The sequence below is a fragment of the Notothenia rossii genome (assembly GCF_949606895.1).
Source record: "Notothenia rossii genome assembly, chromosome: 6".
NCBI classification, from domain to species: Eukaryota; Metazoa; Chordata; class Actinopteri; order Perciformes; family Nototheniidae; genus Notothenia; species Notothenia rossii.
This window is the reverse complement of record NC_136909.1, coordinates 45,325,162-45,338,371: the sequence shown is the minus strand read 5'-3', so window position 1 is coordinate 45,338,371 and position 13,210 is coordinate 45,325,162. Positions and strand designations below refer to the sequence as shown.

Sequence of the window (13,210 nt, the reverse complement as noted above, 5' to 3'; positions counted from 1 at the left end):
CTGTTTGAAGCTAGAAATATGTGAAAAGTTGTCGTTTCACTGTGGTTGTTTACAATGACAGGGCCTGGAATTGTGTTTACAAACATTTAAAGAAAGCTTATATTTGGTTCATGGTGCCTCAAAATGTGTTTGGTTTGATTTAGGTAATCAAATGTTATGTTAGGTTATGTTCACTAATGGCAATTATGCAAATGTGAAATCCAAAACTGCATAGTGCACTTTTAAAATAATTACATTAGTATCTTTGTGAGGTTACTGTTTTATTGTTTACATTGACAAGATACAAAGAGATTATTTGTTAAAGCTGGATTTTCTATTTTCTACTATTTCATATATTTTGTTATTTATTTTTGTCCAGTAAGACTTAAAAAGAGAGCTATTATTTTGTTACAGATTGATGTTTAAGTTATTCTTGTGCATTTGAGATTTGTCAGAGATAATTCTAGGTATAATAAAGCATGTTGATTGTTGAGTAACCTTGGTTTGGTGTGTTTTTGGTTATAGAGAGATATTATTGTGTTATATACAGTAAAATAATATAAATAATAATTGTATATCCATACAGAGGAGGCATACTTTAAAACAATAAGGCATCTTTGAGTAAACGTTGAGTATCATTAAGTATCTCGAGGCTGGGGGCAGCATGTCCTCTTTTTTGGAAATCAAAATATGGTCACCCTATTATAGACCATGTTAAAGGTAAAAATTTCTAAAATGTCACTAAGACAAGTTTCTTGACAAGCCGGAGCGGTTATACTGAATGAGTTAAAAATGTGGGTAGCACTTTACAATAAGACTACCCTTATAAAGGGTTTACGAATAGTTTGTAATTCATTTAGTAATTAGGTTGTGAACATTTTATAAATCATTAATAAGCTTTTATAAGACATGAGATAAACAGGGCATCTGTGACCGGTTGCTTGCCAAATAGTGAACCCACATGTTTCTGTACTGCTAAACCTTATATTGGCTACTTAACTTACTTCATCTTCTTCATCAGCCAGCATCCTTGGTATCTGTTGTTCACCGAGTTGATTCTCCCCCTTCCATCTTTATGTTTCCTGGCATCTCTTATGACCATTTATGAATGAGTTACTAACATTTATAACTGCCAAAAGGGAGCCTTGTAAAGTGTAAAACACATTCCCATTTATTAATGAGTCACGACCATTTCTGATTGGTAAAAGGCAGTCTTATTGTAAAATGAAAAACAAATCACCATTTATTAATGAGTTACTACCATTTATAATTGGTAAAAGTGAGCCTTATTTTAAAGTAATATTTATAACTACTGAAAGGGTGCGTTGTTTTTAAGTTTAATACACATATCCATTTATGAATGAGTTATAACATTCACGCTTACCTACAGTAATACACATTTTTCACAGAAATGCAAATTAAGATGCAACAGAACCAAGCAAAACATTTTATTCACACATGAGGAAAATTAGGACTCAAAGTAATGACTGTTTAGTATGACTGATACACATGTTTAAACATAAAAGCTTTTCTAAGAGATAAATGAAAGAATTGGTAAGACATAATGGTACTCAGACTGGAAAGACTTTGTGTATATCCTTGAACAAGCCTCCAAGCAGTCCATCAGGGTGAGCAGAGCCAAACCAAGATGACCATTCAAGAACCTTGTGGTGTTCCTCCAACAAACTCTCTGTACGGTTTCCTCTCAGTCTACGGACATGTCATTTGACGGTCGAACAAGCTCTTTCTATATGCTGGGTATGACTGCCGCCTGGGGGTTCACAAACCACCTGCTGTGGTTTATGGTGTAGTGGTTGTACCCCATGTTACTCAGCACTCTCTATATGCCCTCCACTCATCACTAATAATGCTACTTCCTGACTTAACATGCCGTCTAATCAGAGGGACAAGGTGGCATCTTGATCGTTTCTCCACTAGTTTCAACACTAGTCTCCGCTTTTGTCTTTAACTCCCATCATACCGAAGACCCATTTCTTCCTTCTCCAGGTATGTCCAAAGCGTCCACATGCATATTAACAAAAAATAAATCACAACATCATCTTAGTTAACAACAAAAGGAACACAAATTACAGTAAAAATTGTTGCACATCATGTTTCAAAATGCCATACTTGTTTATTAGGTGCATTGTATAACATAAGTTAAGGATAATTATACAGTAATGGTCCATATTGATTTAAAAAAAAAAAAAAAAAAAGTATTCTCTTGTAGGCCTACAAGAAGGCCCAGTCTATAACTGCCAAACATAGGAACTGGGTACAATACCTTCTCCCAGACACAAATACTCAAATAAAATAGTTTACTTTAACAGCATTGGTGCTACCAATGCTTACTATTTATTTGATACCAATTTGGTAATACAATTAATACAAAGAACAAGGTGTGGGTTTGTTCTTCAGATATGACTGTGATGTTAACGTGTAACCTCAATAATGAGCTCCAGCTCAACCAACCGTATTGTAATATCTAAGTAATCATCTTGAAATATGACATTATTATTTGTAATATACACACATCTTATTGTGAGGTTAATTTCACACTACGCCGCTCTTCAACTCTACTTTGACGTTAGCTTGTCTACATAATCGATCATAGCAAATTTAAATGAACCTTATCAATGCATTAAGTTACCTACCTAATACAATATCTCTCTAACTTACAAGGATTGCCTTATTTTACCAACCTCAAACAGAAAACGTTTATTCTACAGTAGTATCACACTTAATGCTTAACACTTCTCTATTACGTTTTAACTTGGAGGCTACGATTAGCATCGTTAGCACAGATGTACCACTTGCGTATGCTAACCCAAGCCTTAACATTAATTAACGTTAGCTGACTAAAAACATAAGCAACATAAATAAAGTACTCAAATTTCACTTACCGTAAAACCGCATTCATGCACCGTCTGTTTTAACCGGGGAGCGAGTCACAATTGTCCGATATATAAGCATGAAGAATAGTCCACAAGGTACCAGCACAACAAACACAGCCGAGTTCAAGTTATGTTCCCCGGATGAGCTGAGCAGGCTGAGTCCCTGTAGCATCACAGAGCTGCTAGCAGAGAGACAGGAAGCTAACAGCTGCAGTCACTGGACCACGCATTCTGCTAAAAGAGGTGTCGACCAGCTGGGGCAACAAGAAAATCGTCGTAATCGAGTGTGACTATTAAAAAATAAATCATTATTATATTAATATTGACAATAAGAACCGACCGTCGGGGTAGCATTTGCTTGGCATTTCCGGTTATTTCTCTACTGGTTAACAAGGGTTAACAATACCGTGTAACTGTCACGTTTGAAGGGACGAAATCGTGACATCTTCACGTCTCCCTGCATGGTAAATCGTCACATGTTCACGTCTTGCCGTGATACCGGGTTGCACTGGACAGAACTGTCACTCAATGGGACCACACCCTCATTTATGCAAAACGTTAAGGCTTAAGATAACTTAGACAAATTATAAATGGTCCTCACTGACACTAAGAAAGTGGATCACATCACTCCTGTTCTGAAATCTTTACACTGGCTTCCTGTGTGTCAAAGAATAGATTTCAAAATACTGCTGCTGGTTTATAAATCATTGAATGGTTTCGGCACAAAATACATTTCTGATCTACTGCTAAATTATGAACCATCCAGATCGCTCAGGTCTTCAGGGACTGGTCATTTTTCTGTCCCCAGAGTCAGAACTAAACATGGAGAAGCAGCGTTCAGTTATTGTGCTCCAAATATCTGGAACAAACCTATCTGGTCTGCTGCAACTCTTACTACTTTTAAATTCAGGCTGAACTTTTCTTTTTGCCGCTGCTTTTAATTGAAACTGAGCGGTTGTGTTTCGTTTTTGGTTAATGAACATTTGGTGTGAGTAACCCAGGGAATCAGTGTCTATGGACTTTGCCCTGGCTGGGTTTCTCTGTGTATGCTTCTCGGGACATATGTACCATACAAGCGTACACAGCTCATGTTCGGAGATACCTGTAAAATCAGTAAAATGGAACTTCTGTGGGAACTATTCATATCTTAAACTGCACTGTAACTTTTTATTCATGTACTTTTTATTCATGTACTTTTTATTAATTATTTTTTTCTTTTAATGTTTCTTTTATTATCTTTTCTTTTTAATGACTGTTTTTAAATGCCTTTGTCTGAATGCCTTTTGATTTTTGTAAAGCACCTTGAATTGCCTTGTGTTGAAAGGTGCTATATAAATAAACTTGCCTTGCCTTGCTTTGCCTAGTAACTCATTAATAAATGGTGATTTGTTTTACACTTTACAAGGCTCCCTTTTACCAATTGGAAATGGTAGTAACTCGTGAATAAATGGGAATGTGTTTTACACTTTACAAGGCTCCCTTTTGGCAGTTATAAATGTTAGTAACTCATAAATAAATGGTCATAAAGAGTTGCCAAGAAACATTAAGATGGAAGGGGGGAATCAACTCAGTGAACAACAGATACCAAGGATGCTGGCTGATGAAGAAGATGAAGTAAGCTAGGTAACCAATATAAGGCTTAGTCATCTTGCCAAATAGTGAGCCTGTGTTGATGTATGAAAACTATTTTAGAACTGGTTTATAAATGGTGTTTAAAACCTAATTATACATTTATAAATTATACAAATATTGTGTGTAATATAGCCAACATGAGTGAGTGTGTTTCTTCTCCTGAGTCCTGCTGAAAAGCCTTGCTGAGGCATTTTGAAACTTTGAGCTGAGCAGCGGCCCAATGATTAGGAGGAATAAATAAGGTGCAGTAATCCAGTTAAGAGGACATAACAGCATGTATAAATCTCCCTGTGTCAAATAGTCCGGGACTCATCTAATTTCTCAGTATGTTTTAATTTGACAAAAAGGACTCAATTCAAACTTTATTTATTTAGACTAATTTATCTCCTCCTGGCACTGTACATGTATGGCCACTCACTATTATTAGGGAAAGTGAGCCACAGAGAGAGAGACACACACAGTAGAAACAAACACATACAAACACTAACAGTAGAAACAAACACATACAAACACTAACTAACAGGGGTTTCAGGGATGGGCAGTGACAGTCGGTCCGTTCTTCTATATGTCTGTCGGTCTCAAATCTAAAGGGTGCAATAACAATTTGTATCCACTTTGCATGAACAGCGGACACTGTTTATAAGCAGCCCTCACAAACCACACACAGCCAGATAGCTTATCTAACAGTTAGAACCTACATACGAGACACAACCTTTATAGTCAGAAAAAAGTGTGATTATTGGCGACAAAAAGTGACTTTTGTCATGAAATAAATAAACCTATTTGGTTTTCTAAGTGTTATTCTAACTATATGACAATAGAGACATGTGCATAAACAACAAAAACACTTTCAGCTGAAAATGTTGGAAGAATTGTAGGGTATAATGTTTTAACAATGTTATAAAAAACGTCTTAAGAAGGTTATCACCAAACATTTTAAGAATGATTTTAGAGAACCTTATCCTACCTTTCAGAAAAACATTCAACGAACCAAAATAAAACTTCTTGATGAAACCATTCCTAGAACAATGAATGGTAACATTCTCAGAATATTTTTAGAACCAACAATATCTATCTGGGAACTAAGACATGCCTTCGCAAACATGCAATATCACAAATTACGTGCTTGTTTTTTTTTTCACAAGGAAAATGTGGTGACATCAGATTTTTAAAACATCATTTTCAAACAAATGCAACAAGTTTGTTTTTTAAAGCGCTCTACAAATAAATCTGACGTTGACCATGAACGTGTTAATATTTCGCATCGCAGGAACGTTTTTATAAAGAAAAGAATAACCTGCTGAAAACATTATCCAAATGTTGCTTTGAAAATGTTCTTCTTTTGTTATCATGTAATAATAATAATAATAATAATAAATTGTATTTCTATAGCGCTTTTCTTGAACCCAAAGACGCTTTACATTTTGAGGGAGGGGAGAAAAACAAGGACAGGCACAAAACTAAACTAAACAAAAAACAAAAAAACAAAACAGAAAAAGCAGTCAGGAGGAAGTTGGTTGATGGGGGGGGGGGTTTATGGATATACAGAGTTGAAGAGGTGGGTTTTGAGGCGGGACTGAAACAGAGTGAGGGACTCAGACTCACGGAGGTCTTGGGGGAGGGAGTTCCAGAGCTTCGGGGCTGCCACAGAGAAGGTTCTGTCCCCAAAGCTCCGGAGTTTGGCCTTGGGGATGGAAAGCAAACCGGCTGAGGTGGATCTGAGGGACCGGGGTGGTTGGTGGAGGGTGAGGAGGTCAGTGAGGTAGGCGGGGGGGGGGGGCATATGGAGGAGGGCTTTGTAAGTGAGGACCAGGAGTTTGTAATGGATGCGGTGTGAAACGGAGAGCCAGTGGAGTTCTTTGAGGACCGGGGTGATGTGATGCCATGATTTGGTGAAAGACAGTCTCCCCATTGAAAGAACATTGGGTTTGCAGTGGGGTGTGGACTCTGAAAATTTCCAGTTTAACATCCATCTCAACCAGAACCCACATACACGAAGAGGAATACTTTCAGTTGTAAGTTCAATCATTGATCCACTCGGCTTTCTGGCTCCTCTGATTCTCCCAGCCAAGCAGTTGCTACAAGAGCTCTGCCAGAGAGGCTTCGGGTGGGACGAACCTTTGCCCCAGACTATATCAGATAAATGGAACGAATGGATAGCAAGTCTGGAGAGGATAAAACACTTCCAAGTGCCTCGCTGTCTGAAGCCAAAGAGCTATGGAACACAAAAGTTTGCACAGCTGCATCATTTCTCAGACGCCAGTGAGAATGGCTATGGCTCATTAGGCAGGTTAACATTCAGGATGGTGTTCATGTTGCCTTTCCAGAGTCCAGAGTCCTTCCTTTAAAGCACATCACAGTACCGCGACTGGAGTTGGCAGCTGCAACACTGTTGGTGAAGGTGGACAAAATGCTGAGGAAAGAACTACACATGGACTTAAACCCCTCAGTCTTCTGGACGGATAGCCAAACAGTACTCAAGTACATTGGTAATGACTACACTAGGTTTAAGACCTATGTTGCCAACAGAATGTCACTGATTCGTGACAATAGTGAACGGTCTCAATGGAGATATGTAAGCAGCAAGGAAAATCCTGCTGATGACGCCTCTAGAGGAATGAGTGCAGTCAAATTCATGCAGCAAAAAAGGTGGATACATGCCCCAGAGTTCCTGTGGAAGCCAAAGGAAAGTTGGCCTGTGGAAAATTCATTGACCTCCGAGCCATTGTTGCAAAATGACCCAGAGGTCAGAAAAAACGCCGCTGTATTCACAGCAGTGGCAAGCATTGAAACTCCCACAGACCGCCTTATGTCATGCTTGTCTGATTGGAAGAGGCTACTTAAAGCAGTGGCATGGTATCTCAAGGTGAAGAATGCTCTGATGTTGACCGTCAAAAAGCGTAAAGAGCTTTCCTCAGGTCCCATCACCACCCGCTCGAGCAGCCAAAAGGTGAGCACTGAGCTAAGTGCTTTCAGGACCACACTTGGTGGACAGCTCCTCACAGTGGAAGACCTCTCACAGGCAGAGAGGTCAGTCATCACCTTTTAGACCCTCCAGAAAAACGCGGGCAAAAATCCTTGATTATGCGGGCTAAAATCCTTGATTATGCGATTAAACATGCTGGGCTTTTATGTGATTTTATGCGGTGAAATTGCGGGAAGTTGCAAAATATGCGGAAAGTTGCGAAAAATAATAGATTTTTTTTAAAATATTGGGCTGTCTTAATATTCTCTCTCACACACAACCTGCCACTAATGTTAAGCCCCTTTCCTATTCAATTAAAAACATTAAATGTTTATTTATTGTAAAAGCAATTGGGCTATTTTAACCCTCCGGTATCATTCGATTGGACTACGCAAATTAGTCATTTGAGACAAAAATGTCCACTGCAAAATACTTTGATAAAATCATTATATTAAAAGGTTTCACAACTTTTTTGGGTTCAATATTTAAAGCAACTTCCGCCCTAATAGAAAATACCAAAAATGTAATCATTTTCAGGATTTTAACCCTTTAAATGCCATTTTAAATACATGAAACCACAGTTTTTTTTCATGATGAAAACAGAGAAAAATTAGTTATTTTCCAAAAAATACATATCTGGTGACTGGCTCTTTTTTTTTTTAACAGTCTTGGATATGTCAAAGATTAGCAGCAACATTTTTTTTTTTGCATTATTAGTTTTTGCACAAAATCAGATTGAAAAAAAAAGTTACATATTAGTCATTAGGGACAAAAATGTCCACTTCCAAAAACTGCTCTAAAATGACAACAGATTAATAGTTTTAAAAACTTTTCGTTGTTAAATCTGTCAATCAACTTCAGTCCTGAAGTTGATTGAAAGATTTAACCCCAAAAAGTTTTAAAAACGATTTAAACCTAAAACCTTTTAATATAATGTTTTAATGCAGTTTTTTAAGTCTTTTGCAGTGGACATATTAGTCTCGAATGACACATTTGCATAGTCGATTTGTTACACAGTGAATTAAAGACCGATTTGAAAAAAATAGATCGAGAAAATAGCCTTGTTACAAAAAATCAGGCCATTTGCACCAACACAACCAAAGTTATTGCAAAATGAAAAGTGAAAAATGACCCATATGGACAAAAACGTCCCCAGTGATACCGGAGGGTTAATCACACACACACACACACACACACACACACACACACACACACACACACACACACACACACACACACACACACACACACACACAACACACACACACACACACACACACACACACACACACACACACACACACACACACACACACACACACACACACACACACACACACACACACACACACACACACACACACACACACACACACTTCTCCGCCTCATTCTGTTTTCATTTACTCGTTCGTTATCTGACCAGCTTCAGTCTTGTAGGCTACTCACTTCGTTTCTTGTAGCCCTTGAAAGCGTTTTGGAGGTTGATGCCTCGGTGAACGTGAGTTGTTTGGCTTTCTTGTCCGCAGCAGCAGAAAGCATTTTCGAATGTTTGAATGAATCAAAGTGGGTCGTCACCGTCGACTTTCTCTTATGCTCCAACACACAGTTGCACGGGGTGCACAATAGTTTCCCCCCACTTTCGTGAAAGACATCGGGGTACTGCTTTGCCCGGTCTTTAGCAGAAATGTTCGCCGCTAAATCAGATGGATCAGATTTTTTCATCTTGGTGTTTTCTCTCTCGTGTGAGTTCGACAAGTTCACTCTGCGGTGTTGTTTACCTTCTGTGATGCGCAAGCTGATGACGTCACGTCATCATCATCACTACTTCGCGTCAAGACGAGTTAACTTTTTTTTTTCTCAACTTTGTGTGGAAAAATGTGGGGATTATGCGGCCTTTTGATAAATATGCGGCCTTTTAAAAATCTGCGCCATTTTGCTGATTATGCGTTAAATTCTGCGAACGCAGAATCGCGTTTTTCTGGAGGGTCTAACCTATGTTCAAAAGCAATCCTTCCCAGTGGAAATGGCAGCGCTGGAAACCGCTCCATTTAGAGTGCAGAAGAGCAGTAAGATCTGTTGGCTCGATCCTATACTGGATGATGGCATCATGAGAGTAGGCGGCCGCCTACACAGATCTGTAATGCCTGATGAGACCAAGCACCCTTATATTCTTCCCAAAGATGCTCACACTTCAGATCTCCTACTACGACACATCCCCGAACGCTCTGGACACAGCGGGAGAAACTACATGCTTTCAGAGCTCCGTAAAAAGTACTGGGTTTTAAAGGAAAACTCAGCAGCAAGGAAAATAGTCTCAAAGTGTGTTGTGTCGGCGTGTGAGAGGCAAGACAGGTGAGCAGAAAATGGCCGATTTGCCACAAGAAAGAATCCTACCTGACCTCCCTCCTTTCACCAATGTCGGATTGGACTATTTTGGAAGGAGTATAGTTAAACAGTATGGAGCCCTGTTTACCTGCATGAGTAGCAGAGCTGTACATCTGGAGGTGGCTTACTCGTTAGACACATACTCATGTATTCATGCTCTGAGAAGATTTGTTTGCAGGAGAGGTCAGGTTAAGCATATCAGATCGGACAACGGTGCCAACCTGGTGGGTGCCCAAACTGAGCTCAAAAAGGCCATGAGTTCACTAAACGAAGGGAAAATCCAAGGCGCTTTGCACCCTGAAGGAATCCAGTGGAGTTTCAATCCACCGGCGGCCTCACATTATGGTGGAGTCTGGAAAGACTCATAAGATCTGTCCGTCAGGTGCTGACCTCCACTCTCCATCAGCAAACCCTCGACGATGAAGGCCTACAAACCATCTTCTGCGAGGTAGAGTCCATCCTCAATAACCGTCCTCTCTCCACCGTGTCCTCCGATCCACACGACCTGGAACCACTTACTCCCAATCACATCCTCCTGCTAAAAACTCAACCTATATTACCTCCGGGAACGTTTCAGAGATCTGACCTCTATGCCAGGCGCCGCTGGAAGCAGGTCCAGTACATGGCGGATCTGTTCTGGCATAGATGGACAAAGGAATACCTTCTGCTGCTCCAAGAGAGACAGACATGGAACACAGTGAGGAAAAACTTTAGCGTCGGAGATGTCGTCCTGGTAGTTGACCCAACTGCTCCACGGGGGTCGTGGACATTAGGCAGAGTACTGGAGACCAAGCCTGATGCAAGAGGTCTGACCCGTACAGTGAAGCTCCAGACGAAAACCTCCATTATAGATAGTCCCATAGCTAAGCTGTAGACGGGAGAATAATAGGTCTTCCTTAAACATCACTAAGGGATGTAATGTACTTTATTTTTCTAAATTAATTATTTGTTGGGCGTTTTATGGCTCCCTTTTGGTTAATTTGAGTAATTGATTCTGAGAGAACAATTAGGGGCCGGTGTGTAGGAGCCGCATTTAAGTTTATTTTGTTTTGATTTATTTGGAACCTTTATTAATGCATTTTCCTGTTTCAGTAAGAGGTGTGCTTTGCTCAGGTGAAGGGGGCGGGGCTAAGGCTTTAAGTTGGAGGTGCGGTGTGTGACGGGAGAGCAGCAGGCAGCAGCAATACCGTCATTGACACGCAGACGCAACCTTATGCTTAGTCAAATACAGATTATTAGGATCTGTTCTTTAAGTTTATGTTAAATATTGTTTTCGTATTTTGTTTATGTTTTACTGGAAATAAACCTTGAAAAGCAACCGAAACGTCCAGTGGATTGTGTACTGCGAGTCTGACACTGCTTCCGAGGCCCAAGCTCTACATGTGGCAAAGAACAATAACTTTTGAGGTGAAGGTTACAAGACAAACCTTTTGGGATTTTGGCCGCTACAGTTTGTCTGTTTTGCACATCCTAATATTAATATCTTTGTACATCGTGCATTAAACTATTTTATTGTAGAGATAACTTACAGTATCTTCTTGATTTTTTATATTCTATATTTCTATCATTGACCTTCTACTTTCCCCCGATGAAAGTATGTACTCTTAATATGTTTTTCATCAAATAACATTATTCAACAAAAATAACATTATTCACAAATAATTCAATAATGTGCTTTAACCACTAGGCGGTGCACAAAAGGTACACAGCATACTAATAATAACTTTGTATTATTAGTGTAGGACACTTATGTATGTATAATATCTTAAGATGTGTAGTTTTATTCATGTTTTTACATAATTGTACAGGATATTGCTATACTATTTCTCATGTTTTACTTCTACACATTGATATCTGATTTATAAAACATCACAGACAGAAAAGCATATCCGTCATTTAATGGTAAGCTATTGCAATTGTGATTCCATAGATGTGTCTCCCATCACCCAAAACCCCTGACTATTCTTTCAACTCAGTATTTACATTCTTATATTCAAAGAAAATCAGTAATATCTTTAAAAACTACAAGTCCTTTTCTATCAGCTGTGCACCGTTATGGTGTAAATATAACCTATCAACCAATTGGATCAAATATAAAAGTCAGCCGAATTAAGGTTGATACTGCAAGGAGACATATTGTGTGAAAAGAAATGGAAGATGTTGTTTAATTGCTGATATATTTATGATCGACGTCACGTTTTCAGTTTCTGTGGCTGTTCATCCTGTTTGTCTAGAAGTCTTCTCATCAGGGCTCTATAAATAAAGAACTACGGCAGATCTGTAATATGTATTGCAGCCGAACCGTGTATTACAATGCCGTTATGTGATGACTTCCAAATAGAAAAGCAAGCACACTCGGAATAAAGTATATGTATTTTTTTTTAAATGTTTTTCGGATTTCATATCGCTTCAACACCATATCCCAACATGTATTGCGGCTAAACAATCCAATGACCGAGCTTCTAGCTGAGGATTTTGGCAAATCAGTTCAGTGGGTTTGTGTTGTGTATCGCGATGATGCTCGAAATGTCCCTTATTGGCCTACGTCTGTTTCCGGTGACTTTATTTTGAAATTCAGTTCCTGAGAAATGGCTAAAAACCCAGAGATTGTAGAATTAAACGAATAAATAAAAACAAGGATAATTGTGTGTTATTGTTGAGTAAATAACAGTTTGTTATTCAGAAAAGAATAACAAATTAGAAGAAAACAAATATTTTAAAAAATCCAGATTTCATTATTCTGAGGCTCCGAGCTCCATTTATTTTACTCACAGCAAAACAAGTCAGACATGATACATTTTAAAATAAAAACAATAATTGTGGCTTGATATTGAGTAAGAACTGGTAAGAACAAGTTTTTATGAACCGCACAGCTTCCGGTCTAACAAGACCCGACGGACAAAACGTGGCGTATTATATGCACGCAAAACTCGGCATCAGATCTCAATGGGAATGGTTAGCGTATCATATGCACGCAAAATCGGACTTCTGCGTATCTATTACACACATTTCCAATGTGTAAAGTCATGTCATTTGTACGCAGACTGAAGAGAGCGGGCTGGTTTTCTGACACTTGGTGGGTTGAATTGTAGAGGAGTAGAATTACAAAGTAACAATGAGCTGTCATGTGGGTATATATTAATGCTACCCATTATGGATAAAAGCGATTTTCACCCATTTAGTAATTAGATGTTTTAAATGTGTACACACCAATTTGTTTCCTATCGCCTAAACCTCCAGGGCTGTACACAGTTTAATACTGAAAACTTCTAATTTTGGGAACAACGAAAAACATCTTTTAAAACTACAATTCCCAGTAGAGAAGTGCCATAGAGAACATGTTGCGAAACACAAT

General features: G+C 38.8%; 1 protein-coding gene across 4 annotated transcripts in view; it reads left to right on the top strand.

The window, feature by feature from the left end:
- Positions 1–13,210, top strand: part of LOC307042238 (whirlin-like) — a 366,287-nt gene that overhangs the window by 114,277 nt on the left and 238,800 nt on the right. The window lies entirely within an intron of this gene.